Source organism: Balaenoptera acutorostrata, chromosome 8, assembly GCF_949987535.1.
Source record: "Balaenoptera acutorostrata chromosome 8, mBalAcu1.1, whole genome shotgun sequence".
Taxonomy (NCBI): Eukaryota; Metazoa; Chordata; class Mammalia; order Artiodactyla; family Balaenopteridae; genus Balaenoptera; species Balaenoptera acutorostrata.
In genome coordinates, this window is record NC_080071.1 from 58,482,420 (window position 1) to 58,508,852 (window position 26,433).

Below are 26,433 nucleotides of genomic sequence, written 5' to 3' on the forward strand. Positions count from 1 at the left end.
TTTCATTTGGCTTTTATATTGGGACATCAGCAAAAACACTGATTGGCGGAGATAACTTTCACCAGAAAACATCCAAGGCTATAAAAATAGTTGAAAGCAGAAATTTTTGTTTTTAAAAAAGAAAATCAATATCCAGAAACTATTGCTGGATCATCACACCTTCAGGGCCCATTCAATTAAAATAGACGTGAGCCGTGGAGAATCCTCACCATGAACAATCTCATTTTGTTCCATATATGCTACTCACTAGGGCTGCAAAGGAAGCTCAGACAAGAGGGACTGAAGGAAACATGTTTTCTAGTTACCCTGAGATACCTCAAAATGTCTTTAATCATAAGACTCAAACATTCCAGGTCCTCCAGGTTTTACTGGCTTTGAATTGGTGTAGCATCAGCAGACCCTACGACAGCATATTTGTTAGTGTGATCAGGGAGGATTTTTAGTGACAAGGACTTTTCAAAACATTGGCCTTAGGTTTGATGAGGAAGAACATATCCTCCTCCACTTAGGGTGCACACGAAATGGGTAATGAATGGACATCTGCTCTCTCTGGGGCCAGCGGATATTGCCAGGCTGTTTCATACATTGAATATTAAAGGCATAATACCTGGGGTCTATGAGATTTCCAAGGACTTAAAAAACAGTTTAAAAGCTGAAATTTCAAAAAAGAAAAAAAACATTCATTCAAAAACGCAAAAGGGGCAAACTGAAGTCAATAAACACTAAATTAAATGTCTCCAAAATGTAATACTATGTCAAATTCATTTAGTGTTAAATTGAAAATTCGTGAAATTTCTATTACACTTGAAAGCAATCTGTGGGCTAGATTTTATCATTTTGCAAGTGATCAAGAAATCATAGTCAACTGTGGGACTTCCCTGGCAGTCCAGTGGTTAAGACTCCGAGCTTCCACTGCAGGGTGTGCAGGTTTGATCCTGGTCTGGGAACTAAGATCCTGCATGCCACAAAGTGCGGACAAAAAATAAATAAATAAATAAAAGAAAAGAAATCATAGTCAATTATAAATTAAGTGTGTTATCCAGAGTCAAATAAATTTAAACACAAGAATATGAGCATCAATTTTGTAAAATGTATAAAAATTATGTAATATGGGATGTGGGTGCATTTCCATATATTTGATATCATGTAGAAGAGAGATTTCCGGGACCTATGGAGGTTGCTCAAACCCACAGTTTATCACTAGTGGTGAAAAAGAACCCGAACCTGCAGCACCTTCTTTCCTTCTCACACTTCTCTTCCAAGGTCAGCCCGCGGAGCAGGAGGCAGGGTGTAAGAGCACTGGATTTGGAGTCAGACAGCCAGGTTCAAGTTCTAGGTGGGGATACCTCCTTTGTTATGTGACCTCGGGGCTGAGGCTCATCACAACAGATGGGCTCCGTCCCCAAAAATCAATAAAATGAGACAATATATTAGGTTGTATTGGATGAAACATCCATTTGTAGGGCAAAATAGACTACTATCAGTTTCCTGTGTTTAGGCCTAATATATGAAAGCATTTTGCAAAGTGTAAATGATCACAGGGATTAAGATTCCGAGGGAAGTGGAAAGTAAGGAAAAGGGAGGGAGAGAGATCTTGGTGAATGCCTGAATTTACTTGGAATAGCAGGGCGAGGGTTAAAGAACCACAGCACTGTGGCTTCTAAGTTTCTTACAGCCAGAGGCAACTCTTTGATCCTTGGTCGGCACCCTCTGTGTCAACAGTGTGTCCCCTTCCCCAACACTCCCCCCAAACTGTTATTACTCAGAGGTCTGGGTAGGACCCTCACGTATCCCCAAAGAAAAGAGATAATGCTTTAACCTCTTGTTCCCCCTGCCCCCAACTTCCCAACCACCCTCCCTCCTTCAAAGCAAAGGGAAAGAACGGGGTGTGTTTGGCGGGGTCAGCAATATACTCTCCCAGGAATTTCCAGTCCTATAAGCTTGCATTTACTTTGTGGGGCTAACAGATTCAGATTTTCCAATAACCTATAAAATTATTTTCACATCCATCTCTGGTAAAGCTCCATAACCACTGGCTAGATGATGACTATATGTATGCAGTATACATACTGCCTTGAACAGACTTTCTTCTTTTAGGGTTGCAGCTTGTAGAAACACTGTCTTTTCAGCTTGATTTTATTCGTGAAAGAGAAGAGGCATAGCTGGGAGCTACCAGGCAGAATCCTGAATGAGGAAGAGGCTCCTTCATTCATGGTGAGGAAGGTGAGTCCCTTATCTTGTTAGATGCACTTCGTAATTAATTTAAAATAACGATGAAAACTAAAGAATTGGTAATTTTTAGATAAAAGGCCAGAGGAAGTTTTTCAGTCAGCTGTTTTGCCCGAAGAGGAAGTCTTGAGGGTAAAGCTCCTCCCTGCCACACTTTCCTTCCCCACTCCCAAGCCTCTTTCCACTCACAGCTTTTTTTTTGGGGGGGGGTTAGAGAACTTTCTGGAAGGTTCTAGACGTTCTTAGAATCGCCTGACTCCACACTTGGGTTATGGGAGACGGAAAAGAGAACTGAAAAGAAAAAAAGGGGGGGTGGGGAGGAGAAAGGGGAGCGAGCTCTCCAGTCTCCTAACACCTACTTGGTTGTGGTTCCTGGCGGCTAAGGGTCCCCGGTGAGTAGTTCCTGAGGCAAGACTGTGACCACCCTGCTACAGATTAATTCTTTCCTCCTAGAAAGTTGGGTTTCGGTATACTTAATAAGGGAGAAATAGGATGTGATTTTTTTTTTTTTTCCTGCAGAATCACTCCAGTATGATCTGCAGAGTGATTAGCGTAGCTCAGCCTCAGTTGGGATATTATGACTTAAATTATTCCTATTAGTTTCCAGCTGACCTTGGAACACAAACATTACATCTGATTTCAATGAAATTTTAGACTTTGTTGTTCTCAGTCAACTAATGAAACAGTTGAACCTTCCCATGACTTGTGGTAATTATAATAAAGGGTAAGTATTATCACGAATAATGCAAACCGATTTACAAGATGGCAAAGTGATATTCTGGAAGTTGTAGACGAAGACACTAAAAATGTGAACCAAACGCAGACTAAAAACGCAGTGCCATCCAGAAGGTTGATGCGTTCTTGCCAAAATACAACCCCACCTGGCAGCATTACTTTTGTACAGTGAGTTTTGGCCCAGCTGACTGGTTACAAGAAACATTATGTTAACAGGAAAAGCCACTTTAAAAGTCTGTTTGATGCTTAAAGCTCTCCAGTACACTCTAAACGTTTAAACCGATACTCCAAACTGATTAAAGCATTTATGGAAAATAAAAGTGTTTTGCCACGGGGGGAAAAGATGAGAGATCTTGGATGTTGTTGCTTGTTTGGTTGGTTTTACTGAGGTGTAGAACAGAAACCCCAAATTTGACAGATTTCCCAGTTCTAATTTACTTTTAAAAGTTTAAGAGTTTATGCCATCCCAAACAATTTACCTAAACTCAATGGATTTTCAAATCAAATATAATGACCCTCCTGCCCTAGGAGAGGGATGGTGTCCTCTTCCTGGTTATATTCTTAGTGTTGAATATAGTGCCTGGCACACAGCAGATGCTTAATAAAGGAATAATGAAAAGTAACCACCTAAAATGTGGGGACTCAGCCTTGTCACTCACTTAGGAGCACGCCGGCGTCATGTAAGTAGACTTTTCACAGATGTTTCAGACATGCCGTTTCTGATGAGAGTGTCAGGTTTCAGCTTCCTGCCCCCTACACCCCACATGCCCAGTGAAGTCCTCTTCACCCTTCAAATCCCTTTCTCTGAAGAATCCCAGACGGTGATGCCCAAGACTTGAAGCCAGCCAGTCTGGGTTTGATTTCTGCCTCTGCCACTCACAAAAGACCTTGAAAGTGACTTGACTATTTTTTGCCTCAGTTTCTCCACATGTAAAGTGGGGTTTTGTGAGGATTAATGTGCATCATATCATGATTGTTCAGCAAATGTCAGCTCTTAGTGCCTTGGGTTACTTGTCACATTGTATTGCCTTCAACAGATAAACATTATCTGTTTACTTATCTTGCCTTCACTTGATTACAGCTCATCCAGTGTAGGATTTCTGTCTTTCTATCTTTGTGCTCACCGGGTTTACAAAGCACAGGCTCTAAACTTGGTAAGTAAGCAATAAATGTTTGCAGATTTGAATAAACTAAACTCAACCCATTCCCTGGGAGGGCGGTGAGGCCAAATTCTCTCTTATTCTTTAAGGAGATCCTTTCAGATGGAGAAGATCATTTGGATTAGAAACCTGTAAATTCCACTTCCTGTGACTCACCTTGCTGGGAATGAAGTAGAGACACCTAATCATCACCAAGAATCTTGAACAACAACAACATTTCACTTTGGCCAAGTTTTCCTTCAGGGACATACAAATTAACTTCTGTGATTTTGCCTTTAAGAAATGTCTTCCTTTCCTTGTTATTATTTTGAGCAAATTCACATCATTCTTACTGCATTTCATTTTCTGAATGAAAGTCCCCTCCTTCCCAGCTTGCACAGCTAGGGTTGGGGGAGAGGAGAGGTTTCGGGTATACCACTTTCTTCCAAAACTATCATTGATTGGAAGAATCTGTTTTTTCCCCAACTTTTAACCACATTAAAAAATTTTGTACAAAGCTTTTCCCCAGTTTCTGTTCAGAGTGATGTCATTCCCCAAGAACCTAAGTATTCAAAGGAATATCATAGTAAAAAAATGCACTTTCAGGCCACAAAATACAGCACAAAACTGAAGCTATTTTGTTGTTTCCAGAAAAATAATTGCTTATATACTGAACACGTGGTGTTAAGCTCTAGTATTAGGTTAAAAAATGCAGATGTATTTATAGAAAAATATCAAAGAAATACAAATAAAGCTGTTACTTGCATAGGACAAAAATTGTGACAGTGTAAGTAAATGACTAAGGGTTCAACAAACCCTGGGTTGGAGAATGTTCCTGACATTTCTCAACTCTTCTGTGAGAAACAGAGGCATGTCACATCCTGGAGCAAGGATTTCCCCACCAGTCTCTCCTCTGTACTCCTTCCAGCGTCATCCTAGGGAAACACAGTGGTCACACCACAAATTGTCCATCACCATGGCTGTCTTTATACAATAAGAAATCGAGAGATGGGTCCCTAGCACAGCCTTGCCTTTCTCTCTCTGCTGTAGCAGGGGACCTTCAGTCTCTTAACAGCCTCACGCAATAGTGTCTTCTCTCGGCTGAGAGGATCCAAGGTCCTAGTTGATGGTTGGTTGTTTTTTGTTTTTTTTCCTATTATGGAAATGAACCACTGAGTTGCCCTCATTAAAAGCAGTTTGTCATTTAACCATCAGGGAATTACGGACAAAAGGTGTCTCTCAGGTCCTTGGGTCCAGTGCCTGCTAACGCGGGATCCTTCCACTTCCTGCACTGTTGCTTCCAGCTCTTTGTCCCCTCCAGTTTCCGTATCCTGAGGACTTCCCTCTAAAGCACTGCTATACCAATGGGCAGTATCACTTGTAAAAAAGTTGTTCTTGACCATCTAAATAGTCATTCTCATAGGTAGTTAGGAATCTTGAGGCCCTGTGGTGAAATACGCCTTTTGCGGCTCCCCACGCCCACTCAGCACAAACAATCCTGAGTGTGTACTTCACACCAGCCCCTGAGGCCAGGCTAGGAGATAGGACACTGAGGAGGACCCAGTTCCTGAGTGGCTAGGCCTCTATATAATGAGCTATTTTTACTTTGTCTTCTCTTGCCAACTTCCTGCTGTTCTTGAATTCTTCTCAGGTCCAGCCCTAGACCTCGTTGGGAAACAGGGGCTGACTGTGTGCAGGGAATCTGTTTCCTCTCCCAGCTCCTCCTCGGGCACCCAGTGCCCCACACAAGCTCCCTGCGGACCACCACACAGGGTAGTCTCCAGCCTACCTCCAGCCCCGCCCCTGAGTGACTGAGAGCGACTATTTCCAGGTGACAATACATTTAATTTGCATTTGAGCCTTCCCTCTGCTTCTGAATAGAAACATTTTATGTTCTATTAGAGAAAAGAGGCTTTTCCCAAAGTGCAAAATCATAGCCCACATTTCACCCACACAGATGGCCAACCTGAGGGGGCAGAATGGAAAAATTACGTGATTAGGGTCAGACCCAATTCTGACGCTAACTCCTTGGATGACCCCGGGCAAGTCACTTAATCTTTGCAAGGCTTCCCTGGCTCATCTTATGAAGCAGGGCTGCTATTCCTTGGCCATCCCACTTGGATTGACATAACATTTAAACTCCCATTGAGGGGTTCCAATGAGATGACATTCCTGAAAGTGCTTCGTGACTGCCACGTGCTATGCAAAGTCGGTAACTCCATTGCATACTGGCGTCTGGATCAGAGGACACCTTATCCTGTGCAGAACCCCACTCTGCTAGGTACCTATCAGGTGGCCCTTTGTCCTTTGCATTCCCTCCTTCACTCACGTGGCGAGGCCCTGGAGAACCCCTATAAACTTTAGGAGCAAAAGCAGAGTCCACTCACCTCCTCCCCAGTCAAAAGCATGGACTGCCTTGCTCCATCCACGTGCCCATTCTGGCGCTCAGGCTGCAAGTGTCGGCTTCACCAGGTCCTAAAACAGTGGAAGTAAGACCACTCTTCCGCTGGGGTTCTGACGCTGGGTCTGTGGTTCCAGGGCTCCAGGACAGGTTTTAGGGGCTTGATAAACCTCTTGAAGTGGCTCGCAAAATTATATACACGTTTTTTGCAGAAACTATCCATAACTCTCATCAGATTTTCAGAAGGGCCCTTGGGCCAAAAATGTCCAAAAATTCACTGCCCTAAGATAGCTTTTTAAAATTATTGCAGTGACATGGATCAGGTTGCCTCATAGCTAGGTAGGAGAAGCATGGATAGACAAAGTCTTATGTATCATTTTTAGTTGATAGGTTGCCACTTTATGAAAAAGATTCTCAGATCCTTCACTTGGGGGGAACCCCATGAAGGGGTTCCAATGAGACATTAATGAAAATGCTCCGTGAATTGCCAAGCACTACACAAAGTTTTATCATACTTACCTTGCCTTCGACTTTTCTCTCCTTTATCTCTACATCCTCCATTGTTCCACCATTTATATTCTTTTCTACAATCAAAATAACATATTTTGTGCTTGTGCATAGAATGACTAGAAAAATTGAAAATCAATATATAACATATATTATGGTGATGCACATAATCATATATAATTTTTATATATACATACACGTATAAACATAATATATACATACACATATAAACATAATATATACATAACATAAACATAATATATATGTACATATATAAACATATATACCCTTTTATAATTTTTGTAGCTTTCTTAACTTTTTTCTCTGTTTCTTGATTTCCATTTCTTTCTACTGTCCATATTAATATTAATGTTTTGTACTACTAGAATGTATTCTCTAGTGTCATCTGATCCTGAATAAGGCAACGCTTTTATCTGTGCGATACTGTGATTTATAAGAAATATATATATTTGGTCATTCTGATGACCAAAACATTTCTCATATATATTTGGTCTTCATCCACAGTTCCTGACTCACAGCTCCCAAAACCCTTGGAATTTTATCCCACCCCAGGGTGGGGGCTGGTTGCCAGGAGAACCAACCAAGTGATTAGACGGTTGGAACTTTCCGTTCCACCCCCTGATTTCCTGGGAGGGGAGAGGACTTGAGGTTGAATCAACTGCCATTGGTCATGATTTAGTCAATCATGACTATGTACTAAAGCCTTCATAAAAACCCAAAGGACAGCTTTTTGGCCCTTTGTCAGAGAGCTTCCATGTGCCACCATCCAGGCCCTGCACCCCACAAAGACAGAAGCTCCTTTCTTTAGGACCTTGCCCTATGCATCTCTTCATCTGGCTGTTGATTCATATCCTTTAATATCCTTTTATAATAAGTTGGTAATCTACCGAGTAAACGGGTTTCCCTGAGTTCTGTGAGCCATTCTAGCAAATTAATCAGACCTAAGGAGGGGGTCATGGGAACTCTGATTTACAGTCAATCAGCCAGAAGTACCGGTAACCTGGACCTGCGGTTGGTATCCTGAGTTGGAGGGGGTCATTGGCACCTCCAGTCTGTAGTTCGTTGGTCAACCTGAGCTTGTGACTGGCACCTGAAGCGGAGGGAAGTCTTGTGGGACTGAACCCTTTACCTGTGGAATCTGATTCTGTCTCCAAGTAGATAGTATTAGAATTGAGTTGAATTCTCAGACGCCCGCTGCTGGCCTCAGAGAATTGTTTGCTGCTGTGGGGAAGCCTCCACACACACAGGTTAGAATTGGGTCCAAGAACCCTTTGCAATTTATTTGTTTTTGTCCAAAACAATCCCTCAGAAGAGAGGGAGGGAGTTGTCCAATATTTGAGCCCTGACAGTTCTTCCATATCACAGAACACTTTCTCAAATATTTTGCTGAACGCTGTAGTTTAAGCAACTGATCTACTTTTATGTACATGGTACACGTAGTTTGGAGATCTCCTTTTATTCAAGAGTATAAAGAAGGTTTTCAGCAAGAGTGAATGAGTGACATATTTTCTAAGTTCCTACATGTCCTCACATTGAATTAAGAGTTTGGTTGTGGGAATAGAATGCTAGACAATTATTCCTTTTTTTCTTATAATTTTGAAGGCATTGCTTCATTGTCATCTAGCACACAGTGCTGATGGCGGAAATCCTGTTGTTTGTCTCTCACTCCTTTGTAGGTAACAGAGTAGTCATGGGTCCCACCCACCAAGTATTTCCGGTGTTTGTCCTGTGGTAAGGTTGCCCTTCTTGGCCTCCTTGAATTTGAATGGGATCATGTGACTAATTCTGGCCACTGAGTTGTGAGTGGAGAGATGTGTGTCAGTCCCAAGCCAGAGCATTTATTTTGAGAACCTCTGGAACTTGCCCTCCCCCCGACCCCTGGTCATGGCAAATGACAGTGTTCATGTAGAGGAACCATCAGCCTAGGTCCCAGAGTGAAGATGGTGATGACCCAGGAGCACAGCCTCTTCATATCTGTTGTATATTCCGGAGATGCTCAACGTCTCTTGTGCTTCTTTCTCAGCTCCCCAAACCCTCATTACAAAGCTTTGGGCACAAATCACAGGCTTCCTTGGGAGTGTAATATTCTGGCTTTAGCTTAAGGACAAAAGTTTTCATTGCCAGCCACTTGACGGTGGGAGTGGGATAGGGACGCTCTGTAAAGGATTAACCTGGCAACTGGCCCACGCTGCCCTTTGAATTTAGTGATTTTGAACTTGGTGATTTCTGGGATTCCTGAGGATGTCCCTTGCTTACTTCTGGTATCTTGGGCTGTGGTTTCCTCTGCTCTTTCTCTGTTTATTCTGATCACATATGTTTTTAGTATTCTAGGAATTCTTCAACATTTTTGACTGACAGATGGTTTCCAGCATTGTTCTGCTTTTATTAAAAAACAAAACAAAACAAAACAAAAACCCTGTACTGTCATTTCAAAGGGACCTTTGGAGGAAAGGGGAAGTAGATGTCTGTGCTCAGTCTGCCATTTATAATTGGAAGGTAAATGTCCACTTTTTTAAACAAGGCTTTTTCTTAAGAAAAAATCACACTGACTCTGAGTTGCCTAAGTAAAAGGGCAATATATGAGAGCCTTAAGAATATAAACCATCTCCTTCTGGGACCTTAATAAACAATTGTACTTAAATTTTAGAAGCACAACTTGGACATGGAAAGGTTAAAGAGGCCTAAAAGGATGTAATAAAGATAATTCAAGGCTTGGGTAATAGGGTATTAGAGGAGAAGTAAATGGAATTAGGACGATTTATTTTACCCAAATAAAATTTCAGTGTCCTAATATAGCAATGCATAAAGTGCTAAGGCACAGATCAAATTTTCTGTATCTCTACTAAGGCCAAAGTAAGTAGAAACTAACTTTAACAACACAAAAAGAGCTTTAGGTGAAAAATACAAAAAGAGCTTTCTCCATGTAGCAGGAGCAGTGGAAGACCTAAGGAAGGTACGGGAACCAGTTCTCCAATCCTTAGAAAACATTTGCGAGGTATGGTTCATTTTGCAGATCTGTCTGAAGATAGGAGCCTGCGTTAGACTCTGTCCCTATGGCACCATGGTTGTCTGTGAGATGAAATTGTGGTGAGTCTTTGGCATATGGAAATAGATCATGGGACTGTCGATAAAAGCTGTAAGCAAGCATGTCTTTCATCATCCTTGTGACATGATGTAATTCATGAGAAGCTCGAAATAGTATTGTGTTGTGTTGGAGTATTTTTGCCAACTGTTAAAAAGCTCATATTTAACTTTTCCATCATGAACTTGAGCCTTCTTTGGAAGTTGTCTTTTTCCCATAAAGTCTTCCCAGATCATGTTTTCCCAGCAACATTTGACCGGACAGCCTGACACACACCCTTGCTAGTTATAAACCCTAAGCTGCTTATTGTTCTTTATTTAATTACCTCTAGTGGTACAGTTTTTTTCCCCCTTATTCATTATTTTGATAGACTTGCCAACACAGAAAAGCAGAAGAAGAAAAAAATGGTTTTTAGTAAGGACTATTTACTTCACCCAGATAAGATTTCAGATTGTCCTAATATAGTAAGGTTTCAAGTGCATAAAGTGCTAATGTGCAGATTAGATTTTCTGTATGTCCACTATGGCCAAAATAAGTAGAAACTGACTTTGCAGGAAAAAAAAAAAAAAAGATGGAGGTAAAAAAATCAAAAAGACTTTCTGAATGTTAGGGTTTTTAAAGTTGGCAATGAAATATCCAAGAAAGAGACAGAAACTAGTTCTCCAATTCTTAAAAAAGTTGTGAGGGATGGTCTAGTCATAAAACCTGTCAGTATTTCAATGATAGAGATTTTTTTCAAATTTCTATGTGTCAGGGAGTCCTGGTTCTGTCTTTGTAATCCTGGGAATGTCATGAGGGCCTTGCAAATCAGAAGTAAGTCCCAGAGTTAACTCGCTGATTTAGAGGGGTTCAAAGTTTGCTTGGGGGGTTGCAGATCTGCCTTCTTTGGCTAGGTATAGGAGAGCACTTCAGTTTTATCCAAGTGCCCACAACTTGGGTTTATCCAGAGGCATAGAAACCAAAAGGTCACAAGACTTCATTCATTCACTCATTCATTTATTCTCCTATACAGTTAAGCATTAATCAAATGGATAACACTGAGTTGGAGTTGAGAGAGAGCAAAAGAATGCAAGATACAGATATTCACGGTTGTCACAAGGGCACAGTAGTGACACCAAGATACCAGAAGACACAAAGAACAAAGGTCATTTAATGCCAGTGAAAGACATGAGAGTTTCACTATCTTAAGACAGCCACTGACTGCCAGTGAAACCAGTTGATAAAGTAAGGATCCTTTGGGGTCCTTCAAAAAGCTCTCTTTGCCATTTTCAAGAAGATTTAACCGCTAGCCCCATGCCACTGTTCTGGTGTCTGGCTCTAGGACTGTCAGACCACTAGGTGCAAGTAACTGATAAGCAATTCAGCACCTTGCCAAACAGGGTCTGCTGTGTGGGTTACCAGTATCAGCCTGCTTTAGGGACTTGTTAGAAATGCAGAATCCTGGGCCTTTTCCCAAACCTACTGAGTCAGGTAGTTTAACAAGATCCTCAGGCGATTCATTTGCACAAGGCAGTTTGAGAGGCATTGTCCCAATACATTTCTATATACCTACAGGGAAAATGAGTGAACTTAAGATAGATTACCTGGGGTCAGTTCCCTAGCTGACCTCCACTCCCACCCCAGCAGGACTAGCCTCTCAAGTCTGCTGGATGTTCCTTGTACTTGAGGAGTGTACAATCTTTTTTCTTTTTCTTTTTTTCTTAAATAGCCCTTTCTTCTCCAGGATGAACTGCTCTCATCCCTTGATCATTCAGAAAATATTCACCAAGTTCCTACTAAGTGTCAGGCCCTGTGATGGGTCCTGGGTGAACAAGAGTGGACATGAAAAGCACAGTCTTTGCTCTCAGAGATGAGCTTATATTTTAGTCGCAAAGACAGACATTAAAGAAGTAGATGGCTAGGCAGTGAGATTTAGCAATTACTATAATCTCTATTTTTCAGATGAAGAAACTGAGACTTGGCCTAAGTAAATTGTTCCAGGTCATACACATCTTTGTGGGGTAGATGGACAGATATTTTATTGTACAATCTTGTGAAGGAGAAAAGACCTGCCAAAAATAACCCAGTGACAAGGTTACTGATTAAGAAACAAACATATGATTAAGTGTTAACATAAGAAACATAGAAAATAGCACACTGGAAGTTCAAAGAAAAGTATAAGCTTATAGGTATAAGCTGACACAGGTGAGAAAGTTCTTTCTGAATAATTGGAACTCAATTCAGGCTCTAAAGCAGTGGTTCTAACTTGAGCATGCGCCAGAATCATCTGGAGGGATGGCTGATCCCTCCTCTGGAGTTTTTTATTCAGTAAATCTAGGGTGGGTCCTGATAATTTGCACTTATGACAAGTTCTTCCTCCCATTTCTACCTGCTGTACTGCCGCTGCCCATCCCGGGACCATTCTGAGAACCTCTGTTTTAAAGCGGTAGTTTTCAAATAGGGGTAGGGGAAGTTAACACTGTCCCCCAGGGGGACATTTGGCAGTGTCTGCAAACAGTTTTAGTTGTTAAACTGGGTGCTGCTTCTGGTATCCAGTCAGCAGAGGCCAGGGATGCTGATAAACATCCCCCAATGCAAAGGACTGCCTCCACAACAAAGAATTATCTGGCCCCAAATGTCAATGGTGCTGAGATGGAGAAATCTTGCTCTACAGCTCACCCCTGGCTGTCCATTAGAAACACCTGGGAAGACTTTAACTATCCTGATGCCCAGGCTGTACCCCAGATCCATGAAATCAAAATCTCTGGGACTGGGACCTAGGTGACAGTATTCTTAAAGCTCTTCAGCTGATTCTAATGTACAGCCAAGGTGGAAGAGAACTCTTCTAAAGGATGGAAAATATGTCAACAGTTGAAAAGTGTGTTGGTTAATATGTTTGCTCCCAGACTTAGTTCCCATTTTTCTTTATCTTACGCAGGTCCCCAGGAAGCTGTCCAGGAACGATGTTACCCAGGCCCCCTTGCCCTCTGGCTCCTGGGTGTATTCAGCCAACAAGGGGTACCACCTGGACACTGGAGGTGGGACGAGAGAGCTAGTGGGTTATTTGTTTTCCCCCCTCCCTCCGTGTGTTGTCACAGTTCCGACAGTAGTTCTGTTCTGCTGGGGCCTCACTCTTTTGGGGTGGCTGCCTTTCCGTGGTGTTAGCTCTCAGCCTGGTTCTGGCCACCCCTCATCCTCCCTTGTCCCTTCAGGCCTGGGGTAGCAAAGCTTGCTGACGTTGCCAGTTAATGCCGGGGCGCTTCAATATTCATTATCGGTTCCCTCAACTCTGCACACATCTCTGTAGATAATCCCGTCATTAAAAATTCGCTTCAAAATTCCAGGTGAGCGTGCTGTTTCCTGCCAGACGGGGCCGGCTTCACAAGCATACAACCCAGGCAGTCACATCTGACCCCGCGCTCAGGAAGGCCCCGTACCTGGCTTCACGCACTGCTGCATTCTGTCTTGGAATTCCTAACACTTTTGAAGAAGAGGCTCTGCATTTTCTTTTTTTTACTGGGCCTGATGAATTATCTATTGATCCTGCTGCCAAGACTCTGGCTGATACACAGTTATTCTTGAGAGGAAGGAAATGACATGAGCAAGACCTGGAGTTAAAAGGGCACTTGCTGTATTTGGGGAACAATAAGATGCGGCCATTTCCAACTTGGCAGGAAAGGATAATCCATCATCACATCTAGAGCAGTCTCCCGGCGATCTGGAAGAAGTCGATGGACTGAGTCTACCGCAAGATAGCATCTCCTGCTGTAGCGTGTGCCCAGTGGGTCTGAGCTTAGGTTGTGGTGAGAGTTTAAGAGTTACTGGTCTTCCACACTCCAGTTCTTGATATGCCTAGAACCTCTTCTGACAGTCACACTCTAGATATGAATGTGTGCACTTTCCAAGAAAAAATATGTTCACATGCATTTAGCTCATTTTATTTTCACAATATGCCATTTAGCACAGTAGTTCTGGAGTAACATAAATTTTAACAAACATTTTTAACTGAAATATACATAGAGAAAAGTACTTAAATCATAAAGCGGTGGCTCAATTAATTTTCACAAAGTGAACACATCTGGTTCTCTGATAAAGAAAGAGCATTATCAGCTGTCCTGAAAGCCCCCTGTGCCAATCTCCTCTCCAAAGGTAACAAGTGACACCACAGGGAAGTGTTGCCTACTTTATGGAAAAAGAATCATACAGTATGAGTTACTCTGGGTTTTGCTTCTTTTACTCAATATTGTTATGTTGACTTACATTGTATGCATCAGTGGTTTCTTTATTCTCTTTGCTGCACAGTAATCCACCGTAAAAATATTTCAGTGTATTTACCCATTCTAGTATTTATGGACATTTGGGTTCTCAGGTTTTTGTACTATGAATAATGTTGCCATGAACTTTCTTGTCATGTCTTTTGGTGCACATGTATGCATTTCTTCAGAGTACGTATTTAGGAGTGCAACTGCTATATTGATATGAGACCTTTCTGCTTTGGTAGACATTGCCTAACAACTTTCCAAAGTGGTTGTATCAGTTTATGTTGCTACCACCAGCAGATGAAACTTCTAGTTGTTTCACATCTTCAGCAAAACTCAATGTCATCCTTTTTCATTTTAATCATTCTGATGGGTTCATAGTGATTTCTCATTGTGACTTTAATTTAATCTTGTGAATTTGCATTCATTCCCCTGATAACTAATGTGGTCAAGCACCTTTTCATATATTAATTGTCCATTTGAGTATCTTCTTTTGTGCAATGCCTGTTGAAGTTCACACCTATTTTATTAGGTTGATAACTTTTTCCACTTGATTCGTTTTTATATTCTGCATGCAAGTTGTTTGTTGTTTTTATGAATGCAAATATCTTGCCCCCATCTGTGGCCTTTCTCACTCTTTTCATGGTATCTCTTGACAAAAGGAATTCTTAATTTTAGTGTAGTTCAATTTAGGATATTTTCCTTTATGGTTAGTGCTTTTTTGTGTCCTATTTCAGAAACCTTTGTCCCAAATCCATGAAGATGTCTTCTATTCTCCTACATTGCCTTCTAGAAGATTTATTGTTTTACCTTTCATATTTAGATGAAAAACCAAAACATATAATTCTGTGAATGGTGAAAGGTCGATGTCTAGGTTTATTTCTTTCCACATGAATAAACAAATGAGCTATGATCTTTTATTTAAAAAACCATCCTTTTCCTATTGTTCTCTAGTGCCACTTTTATAAATCCAGTGTCCAAACATGACTGGTTTTAGTATTATGGTAATTTTGGGCTCATAGATAAGTTGTATAGAATTACTATTAGTTATTTCTTAAAAGTTTGGTAGAATTCACTAGTATTCTGGACCTGAAGTTTGGAGATCCCCACCCACCCCCCGCCCGCCTTTAGGAAGTTTTCTAACTACACATTTGATTTCTTTAATAGATATAGTATTGTTCAGGTTATCTCTGTCTTCTTGAGTGAGCTCTGGTAATTTGTGCCTTTCAAGAATTTGTCTATTTCATGTAACTTGTATTTACTGGCAACTCTTAGTTTTGTTAATCTTTTCTATTGTTTTCCTATTGTCTATTTTATTTATTTGTATTCTAATCTTTATTATTTCCTTCCTTCTACTAAGTTTGGGCTTAGTTTGTTCTTCTTTTTCTAGTTCCTTGAGGTGTAATGTTAGGTTGTCTGTTTGAGATCTCTCTTTTTTCTTGAGGTATGCATTTATTGCTAAAAACTTCCCTCCTAGAGGGAAGTTTGTTGCATCCTATAATTTTGGAATGTTGTTTCCATTTTCATTTGTCTCAAGATATTTTTTAAATTTCCTTTATGATCTCTTCTTTGATCCATTGGTTGTTAAGGAGAGTGTTGTTTAATTTCCATGTTTTTGTGAATTTTCCAGCTTTCCTCTTGTTATAGTTTCTAGTTTCATACCATTGTGGTTGGAAAAAAATACTCGATATAATTTCTATCTTTTGAGTTTGTTGAGACTTGTTTTGTGGTCTAACATATAATCTATCCTACAAAATATTTCATGTGCCCTTGAGAAGAACATGTATTCAGCTGTTGTTGGTTGGTCAACAGTGTTGTTCAAATGTGCTATTTCCTTATTGAGTCTCTGTCTGGATGGTCTATCCATTGTTGAGAGTGGAGAATTAAAGTCCTCAACGATTATTATATTGCCATTTATTTCTCCTTTTAGTTCTGTTAGTATTTGCTTTATGTATTTAGGTGCTCCAATGTCAGATGCATAAATATTTGCAATTGTTGTATCTTCTTAATGAATATACCTCTTTAACATTGTTTAATAACCTTCTTTGTCTCTTTGACCATTTTTAACTTAAACACTATTTTGTCTGATATAAGTATTATAGTTACCCTGCTCTCTTTTGGCTACTATTTGCTTAAAATAGCTTTTTTCATCCCTTCACTCTCAGTCTACGTGTCCTTAAAGCTAAAGTGAGTCTCTTGTAAACAGCATATAGATGGGTTTTGTTTTTTCTCCACTCAGCCATTTTATGTCTTTTGATTGGAGAATTTAATCCATTTAATCCAAGTAATTATTGACAAGTAAGGACTTACTATTGCCATTTTGTTAATTGTTTTCTGATTGTTTTGTAGACTCTCTGTTTCTTGCTTCCTCTCTTATTGTCTTCCTTTGTGATTTGATGACTTTTTGTGGTGGCATGCTTTGACTCCTTTACTTTTGTGTATTTACTACAGTTATTTCCTTGGTGGTTACAATAAGGTTTATATAAAATGTCGTATATTTATAACATCTTATTTTAAGCTGATAACAACTGGCCCCTGGTAACTACTATTCTACTTTCTGTCTCAATAAATTTGACTACTCTGGGTATCTCATATAAGTGGAATCATACAGTATTTGTCCTTTTGTGTATGGTTTATCTCACCAGCACATCTTCAAGGTTTATCCATGTTGTTGCACGTGTCAGAATTTAATTCCTTTTAAAGGCTGAATAATATTCTATTGCACGTGTATATCGTATTTTGTTTATCCTTTCATCTGCCTATGAAAGGCATTTGGGTTGTTTCTACCTTTTAGCTATTGTGAATGATGCTACTACACACATTGGTGTAAAAATATCTGTTCACGTCCCCGCTTTCAATTATTTTGTGTATATACCTAGAAGTGGAATTGATGGATCATATGGTAATTCTATATTTTTTTCTGAAAAATCAAACATACTATTTTCCACAGAAGATGCACCATTTCACATTCCCACAAGCGATGCACAAGGGTTCCAATTTCTCCACATCCTAGCCAACACTTGTTGGTTTTGGGTTGTTCGTTTGTTTGTTTATTATAATAGCCATCCTAATGGGTGTGAAGTGGTGTCTCACTTTGGTTTTGATTTGCATTTCCCTAATGATTAGTGACGTTGAGAATGTTTTCACATGTTAATTGGCCATTTATATTTCTTCTTTGGAGAAATGTCTATTCAAATCCTTTGCCTATTTTTGAATTGAGTTGTTTACTTTTTTTGTTGTCAAGAGGAAATTTATTTTTTACAAGACATACAGATAAATATTGACAGGATATAATATTTCCTGATACAATATTGCCCCCAAAAGTTTTTGAAATAATTAGCAGTATATATGTATCACAAAAAACTTTTATCTAGAATATATAAAGAACTCCTACGACTCAAAAAGAAGACAAACAGCCCAATTTGAAAAGGGTAATAGATTTAAACAGACACTTCACAAAAGAATATATACAAATGGCCTATATGCACGTGAAAAGATGCTCAACATCACTAGGCATCAGGGAAATGCAAATTAAAATCACAAGATACCATTACACACCACTAGAATGGCTAACATTAAAAAATCATAACAATACTAAAAGTTAGTGAGGATGTGAAGCAACTAGAACTCATATATACTTTTAATGGGAGTATAAAATGGTGCAACTAATTTGGAAAAACATTTTGGCAGTTCCTTAAAAAGTAGAACATATATTTATCATACACCCCATCAATTTCACACCTAGGTAGTTACCCAAGAGAAATGAAACATATGTCCATACACAGATCTGTGCATAAATGTTCATAGCAGCTTTAATCATAATAGCCAAAAGGTAGAAACAACCGAAATGCACATGGACAAATTGTGATATAGTCATAAAGTGGAACATATTCAGCAGTAAAGGGAGCAAACTACATCTTGCTAATACAAGCAACATGAATGAATCTCAAAAATATGATGCTGTGTGAAAGAAGTCAGACACAGAAGAGTTCATATTATATAATTGAATTTATATCAAATTCTAGAACAGGCAAAACTAATCTATTATGGTATAAAGTCAATCTGCGGTTGCCAAGGACCTTTAAGGGAGGGAATGGATGGCAAAGAGAAACAAAGGAAATTTTGGGGGTGATATGAATATTCTATATCTTGACTAGAGATGGTGGTTCCACAGATGTGGAATCTAAGTTTTCAAACGTGGAATCTAAGTTTTCAAACCACCATGATATACTTAGGTCTGACCTAAGTATGACAAATTAACACCTTACAGTGAGGAAGGCGTTTTAGTACCTAGCTTCCTTTATTCATACACTGAAATAATTTCCCACAATACTATTAGCAAAATAATTAATTTGCTCTTTCTCTTTCAGATTTTCTGAATATGCCACTACATTTCAAACAAAAAGACTGAAGAATAGAATAATATAAATTTTAAATGTTTGGGTTACCAGACATCAAAATTTATCTTATAACATTACTTATAATATTCCCTAAGTAAATGGAATAAAGAATTTCAAAATTACTTCCTTTATATTTCAAATATACTCTGTTATGTTGAATGGGCCTTTAAACATAAAACCAAGCAAATGGGAAGTTCCAAGGATGTCAGTCATTCTGTATCTGCTACTGAGTTGTTATACAAAATTGCCTACAACATTTTTCATTTCAAAGCTAATGAAATTGTATACATTCTATTTGCAGTTTTGCATGGGTAAAATATATAAGCCCAATGAGGAGTTTTTTTTAATTATAAAGAATTCATGGAAAAATAATTATTAAAAATAACATATGACATTTCAATACTACAGAAGAAAAAGGACAATCCAACAGTAAAAATGTATTTCTGTTTTCTAATGGTTAGCCTCAAAAGATAAGGAAGATATTGTTACCATCTTATGAAAATAAATCTTATCATTGCCTTGGACATATCCTGAGTAGAATGCTGTATCTGATGGTATCAACTTCTAGGGTCTGAGATTTTAACACCAAGAAAATGTTCTTGTTTCCTTGTATTTTCATGACAAAATAACATTCTTGCTAAATGGACTAGATTAAAAGAAGCGGGGGAGAAGTAAAGAGAGGGGAGAAAAACCTTACCCAGAATGTCAGGTTTCAGGAGTACGTCCAAGTGACCTGAATCCGTACATTTATCTGCCAAGATGTGACTTCCACAGTTTCTGCAGAGAGCTGTAAAGTAATTACACAAATTGCACTGAGTCATTTTACTGAGATAAATTCAACCCCTAAAACTAAGAAGGACTGCCAATTTGATCAGAAATCTGTGATTTTTAAGATTTTTTAATTTTTCTCTTCTTCAAGTTATACTATGGGATCTGTTGACAAACCAACTCTTCTATCCATCCGGAGGAATGTTATCTCTAAGTCTTTTGAATTATCTGGTTTTGAATTATATATAATCAGGAAACTCTGGGCTTGTCTTCCCTCAAAGCTCTTCCACTGCAATAGCATGATTTACTGGAAAGTTATTTACCATATTCCACATCTTCAAAGACCAGATCCCCTTTATTTCTCTACCACAAAGTGCTCCTTAGAAATTTTCATTACAGCAATATGAATTAATGCCAGTTGTTACCCCAGGAGAGATCAAACTGAAACCTCCACAGAAGTCCAATTAACAGGAATCTCACAGGAAGCAATAGATACTGTGATGTGCTCTTCAGTGACTAATGGACTATGCTCTCTGTTAAAAAAGGGAAAAAAAGGTAGCAAAATTGAGCAAGCCCCCAGGGCATAAAACAAACTGCAAAAATAAATACAAGGAGAATAAATAACAAACTTTAGAATATATAATCAATAAGGGTAGGTGAATATGGCGGCATTTTGAGATAAAACTGCATTTTCAACTATTTTTAAAATGTTTCCCATTTGGTAGAACCCCAAATGGGCTTTGCCAAGCACTTTTTCTTCTTCATTTTTAAGTACGTATGTATTTCAAGGAAAATTTAATCCATATGTTCCTCTCTCATTTACACAATTTATCAAAATGTTGCTTTGAATGAGCCATTTAATGTCTAAGAAAACCGAAGAACACTGCTTTTTTTCCCCCAACAAGTTTCTAGGGTTTTTTTCTTCCTGAATTAGATATGTGTTTGGGGCTACATAGAAAGCTAATTGAAAAATATTCAATTCTGTTTTAAAATTCAGAATCAAACAAAGTCTGATAAAATTCAAAATAGAAAAGCAACATTCCCCTACAGTACTAGATTTTCAAGTTTCTAAAGCATTTTATTCACATGATTCCTATCAATCAAAGAATGTTAGAATTAAAAGATACCTTAGAAATGTTGTTTCTTCTCTCACTTTAAAAACTAGGAAACTGAGTCCCAGAGAAGTTGAAGAATCTGCCAAAATCACAAAACTAATTAGTGGCAGAGCCAAGACATGTGTCTTCCCATTAGTGACTTCTTTGGTTTTTCTGGTTTTAATTAGGATTTTATTTATAACATATAGAAGTGTCGGCATAATACTAGATTATATAAAACAGTGGAGTTTATTTCTGCATGAAATGTGCCTGCCTGCTTCCAACAGACCAACCCCTGGGCAACAGCTAGGCGAGGAATCAAAAGTTCAACTGCCAGTATTGCCATAGTAAATTGTATCTATCCTTTACCATCCCCACAAGGGTAAGTGACAGACCTGTTTAAAATAAAGTCCAGGTACACTCTCAACTCTTACCAGTAAGATGCTACAGGAAAACAAGCTGATTACGCTTTAACTCATAAGGATATTTCTTTGTCTCCTTATTCTCCTATTCCTTCCTCCTCCCCCAAGGGGATTAATCATTCTGGACTACACAGAAATCTGGTGATGGGCATACCATGAAGTCTGGAGGGCCTCAGTGGAGACATCAGTCCACGAGATAGGATTAGGGTACTTTTTTTTTTTTTTAACTCATAGAAGTCTCTTTATTGATAGCTCTCTTGGATGTAAACCCACTTCCCATATCATATTACATCCAGGTCAGTTCTACAAGCTTTTTTTTTTTTTACCCCAGTTTCTTTAGACAAGGAAAAAGCACAGATGAATAAAAAAACTGCGATCCCCAGGGAAATAAGAGAACAGAAGATCATTGGGTCTTCCAGCTGTCATGTCAGGAGGCAGTCATAAGCTACAGACCACAAATCACAATCAAAGAACTTCGTAAGATTCTGTAACCTTGTAACTTATCAGTGTTCATGTTGTGTTACTCTCTGTTTGTTTTGTAGCAGTCATTCCCAGCAAAACACTATTTGTTTTAATGTGATGAGAGGGGGCATATACATCTGTGTGTATTTTGGGAGTAACAAAGAAAAACTGAGAGACCTTTTTTTAATATTAATTTAATTAATTAGGTTTTGGCTACGTTGGGTCTTTGTTGATGTGCGCGGGCTTTCTCTAGTTGCGGCGAGCGGGGACTACTCTTGGTTGTGGTGCGCGGGCTTCTCATTTTGGTGGCTTCTCTTGTTGCGGAGCACCGGCTCTAGGTGTGCGGGCTTCAGTAGTTGTGGCTCACAGCCTCTAGAGCACAGGCTCAGTAGTTGTGGCGCACGGGCTTAGTTACTCCATGGCATGTGGGATCTTCCCGGACCAGGGCTCGAACCCGTGTCCCCTGCATTGGCAGGTGGATTCTTAACCACTGTGCCACCAGGGAAGTCCCTGAGAGACCTTTTTTGGACGGAGAAAGTAAAATCATATAGTACAGAACAGCTCAACCACTTACTAATTGTTTAACCTTGGGAACATTACTTAACCTCTCTTTGTTTCAGTTTCCTGATCTATAAAATGGAAATAATAACAGGATCTACTTCATAAGGATTAGTGAAATAATACATGTAAAGCACTTAGGACAGTGTCTGCATAAAACAAGACCTCAATAAAAATAATTGTGGTTGCACTATCATTTTTTTACACTGAACTAGGAAAACAGGCTGAATTCCTAGGACTTGGGACAAACAGAAAAAGAAAACACAGGAAGATTATTTAGGGCTAATAAGGAGCTCTGAGTCTAAGCAATCAAAAAGCTGTTATAGATGACTGAACGGGGATTCTAAACCCAACTATATACTAAAAATGAAAAACAAGGACTCAATTGGTATCACTGTAACAAGTGCTCATATCATTGGTACAGGTGACATTTGAAAGATTGTAACCCTACCTTCTTATATACTGACCTCCAGCTGTCAAAAACAACAGTGTATTCAAAGATTGGACAGCCATTGGAACCCAATGCAAAATACTTACAAGTCTCCCCAGATCTCTTGGTTTGAGAAATGGTTACTTTGGCAATGACCTTAGGCATAATAGCTTTGGGGCTTAATTGAGTTAGATTTCTGAGTTGCTTTTTCTTGGTGAAGTTTTTCTTTTTGATTGAATGTAATTTGATTGGTTATATCAGATGGCAAACAGATTGGAAAGCACATTGGCTTGAGAAGTGGGGTGATGTGATTGCAGTCTTGGTTTTGCCTTAAGTGTCATTCTGAAGACAACATTCTTTTTCTAGGGGGTTGTTGTCTAGGTAAAAACGGGGTTGGATTTGGTGATCATAAATGTCCCTACCACTCTAATATTTTGTGAACCCATAGTGGTATAATTATAAAATAGTGAGATTGATTTTCCTGGCCATGATCACCCTATCATCAGAACTGATTTATATAGCACCTTTCTTTGAAAGTTCTAGGCATTCTATTCAGAATAACTGAGAAAATAGAGAGGAATGTGGTGAATGCAATATGCTTTTGAGTCGGATCTGGGCTCAAATTTGGACTCTTTCACTCTATCAGTGGCTCAATATTGAGCAAATTAATTTCTCTGAGTCTCACTTTGCTCAGTCATGAAATATGGCTCACATTACCTATTTCATAGGGTTGTCAAAAGATTAAATGAGAAAACGTAAGTCATATGACTGCCTCCTAATAGGTGTTCAATAGAAGGGAAATATTATTATAGTAGCAGGAAAGGAAATAATAGATACAAGCATCTGAAAGAAAGTCTTGCAGCTAAGGGAGTGTCAGATGGCGTAATAATGCTCCCCAAACCCAAAAGATTGTTGTCATTTTTTATCATGTGCTACAATATTATCAGTGGAGACCCCAGAGGAAGCAATGTGAGAATGTTTGTTGCATGAATTAATGAAGTCGTTCCCCTCAGACGGGATTCTTGGCCTTTGCTGAATACTTTCACAATTTGTAAGAGAATTATATCACACACTTGCCCATTGAATTCATAGTACCAGACATTTTGGGCCTAACTGACATAAATACATACTATATAGATGAGTAAGTGAAATGTTTCATATTTAAATGATAACAAATATTATTTGATAAAAAATATTATTATTTAAGTTAGCTCCTGGTTGATAGGTCTGAAATGGCTAAAAAAAATTAATTTTTCATAAATGGGAGGGGGTACATGAGAATACGACCGAAGAGGCTAATTCTAGGCTATGCAGAACAATAGCGAACAAATGTCCTCTAATCAAAAGGGCTTTAGAGGGCTTCCCTGGTGGTGCAGTGGTTAAGAATCCACCTGCCAATGCAGGGGACACGGGTTCGAGCCCTGGTCCACGAAGATCCCACATGCCGCGGAGCAACTAAGCCCGTGCGCCACAACTACTGAAGCGTTCGCGCCTAGAGCCGGTGCTCCTCAACAAGAGAAGCCACTGTAATGAGAAGCCTGCATACCGTAACGAAGAGTAGCCCCCGCTCTCCGCGACTAGAGAAAGCCCACGCACAGCAACAAAGATCCAACGCAGCCAAAAATAAATTAATTAATTTAAAAAAAAAACGAAAACTATTTTTTAAAGAAAGGGGGGGGGGTGCTTTAGAGATGGAACTTCCCCCCTTTGATAGAAGGAAATATTAACGATGCAAACTGGGTAGTATCTTCAGGCTTGGCCAAGGGCTATCGTGAAAGCAAGGATACACTTGGCCTGAAGAAATGGGGTCTGGCTGCTGAGATCTACCTTCAGAGATAAGAGGCAAGGCAGGACCACTGCAGTCAAGCTTTCAGTTGACAAAGTCAGGAACCAAGAGACCAGGGATTATTCTGTCAGCTCTGAGACTTCCCCATGGTTAATATTTTTGTTGCCCTAGTCAGTTTCTCATGATGATTACCAATAAAATCTCTAAAATAATCTTTAAAAATAATGTGCATTCTGGAGTAGTGATGGGAAATCGCTTTGCATTCTGCAGCCAGACTTGAATGTAGGGAAAAAATATCACAAAGGATGGAGGGAAGCAACTGCGGAAGAATATGGGAAGCTGGCTGAGTCCCAGAGGCCTCTGCAAGGAAGAAAGGAGAAGATTTGGGCCAGAGCAGGGATTCTGGGAATCCCAGATACAGTGTAGAATCAAGCAAGGAAACCGCTGTCTCTCAGTTTCAAACAATTCAATTTTTTTGTTTTTTTTCTCCAAGCTTACGATCTACTTCAAAATCTGTATTATAGTAGGTAATAATTATTTCTTATAACTTTTTTACAGTGCTTTCTGAAAATTTATTTTCTGGGTTTGGGAAATGCTGAAAAGTCCAGCTCACTAAGAAATAAATTCAACCTGTTTACGTAACCAAACTTCCTGAACGGCCAATATAGGAATTTATCTCCAAGTCAAGAATGAACAGAGCATTGTCTTACCAAATGTCATCATTTCCTGCCTTTGAGAAGGAACTAGAAAGACTTGTGTCAAACCAATTCAGAGCAGTTTAGGTAGGTCTTCAGCTGAAACCTGGGAATCAAAGCAGAAGAGAAGAAAAAGTGGTGTGAGGGGGAAGCTAATTTTCAAAGGTCTCCCTGTGCCCCATGGCCACTCCCTTCTCTTCTAGGACCTTTCCGCCTCTCTTCATTTCAGTTTTGAGTTAGGAATACTGGAACTGATCACTTTTCAGCCTCAATAAGTCCTTGCTAATTATTTTAACATTTCAGGTTCAGGAAACCCAAACCCAGTGTTCGTTAAGTGCTCCTTGCCTTGATTTGTATGCCCTCTTATATTTCAAGGGAAGTTGGGTCCATGTGTTTCTGATTCGTTTTTACTTAACTCATCAAGACATTGTTTCATGAAGGCCATTTGATGTCCAAAGATTCTTCTGAACCTTTTGTTCGTTAAACCATAAAGCCAGTGAAGTCATATGCGGCTTATGACAAAAGAACAGAATTAGGAGACCCAGGAACTAAAGAGTCTACCTTTGTCCCTGCCGTGGTTTCATACAATGATGAATTGCTTTTCTAGATATCTGTGTAATCTGGGTAGAGATAACAGTGTTTTATGCAAGGTTTAGAGAATTTTATAATAAAACAGAATTCTGGGGAGACTTTGTTAAGAGAAAGCTATGTTATAAACCCATACCAAAATAGCTCTAGAGTTGAAAGAATAAGGTTTTGCCTGGTTTTGAGGCTGTTATAGTAGTTTTCCTGGCCAAGTACCACAACTCAAAATTAAAATTTCAAATGGTGACTAGACAACACATAATGTTTCCACCGGAAAGCATAACCCTTACATGGATTTATACACTGGGAGAGTACTATATTTCCTACTGGTTTCCTTTTTGAGCTAACAATCTTACCCCAAATCTGATTAACAGTTTGCATAAAGATAAGGGGTAGATGTTTGCCATGGAGAGAACTTTCTGTTTTTGACTCCAAGGCAGAGATTCTCCTAATATTTTATTTTGGAGCACGGAACACTGAAGTCCAAATTCCTCTAAATGAAGTGGCAACAAATTTAGCAGGTATCAACAATGAAAAACAATTTTTTAAAATTTATTAGTTCTAGCTTTCCACTAAGTTCATTATCCTGCAGTCACTTGCTGTTCTCTGGGTTATCACCCTGATAGTTTGTCACACCTCCAGAGGGCATAATAGGATACAAAAATCAGTTCTGACTGGGGTCAACAGCAGAAATCAAGGGAGTTCTAATCAAAATGACAAGGAAGGTGAGAAAACATGTTCAGGCAAGCTAACAGCGTCTGCCTCTCTGGCTTTTTGCATTAGTAAGGCATCTAGAAGAGAAGAGAGTGGCCATGGGCTGATGGAGACCTTTGAAATTAGCTTTTTTACACCAACCATTTGTTTCCCAAGCTCACACACTT

General features: G+C 39.3%; 1 protein-coding gene across 3 annotated transcripts in view; it reads right to left on the bottom strand.

Annotated features, from left to right (window-relative positions):
- Positions 1-4,930: 4,930 nt before the first annotated feature.
- Positions 4,931-26,433, bottom strand: part of FTCDNL1 (formiminotransferase cyclodeaminase N-terminal like) — a 214,554-nt gene continuing 193,051 nt past the window's right edge. For all 3 annotated transcript variants that reach the window (XM_057551891.1, XM_057551892.1, XM_057551893.1), the window contains 7 exons: positions 24,983-25,073; positions 20,648-20,714; positions 19,946-20,053; positions 19,450-19,539; positions 7,024-7,088; positions 6,491-6,578; positions 4,931-5,038 (listed from right to left, as the gene is read on the bottom strand). The gene's annotated coding sequence lies outside the window, so the exon portion shown is untranslated. The remainder of the gene's footprint in view (positions 5,039-6,490; positions 6,579-7,023; positions 7,089-19,449; positions 19,540-19,945; positions 20,054-20,647; positions 20,715-24,982; positions 25,074-26,433) is intronic.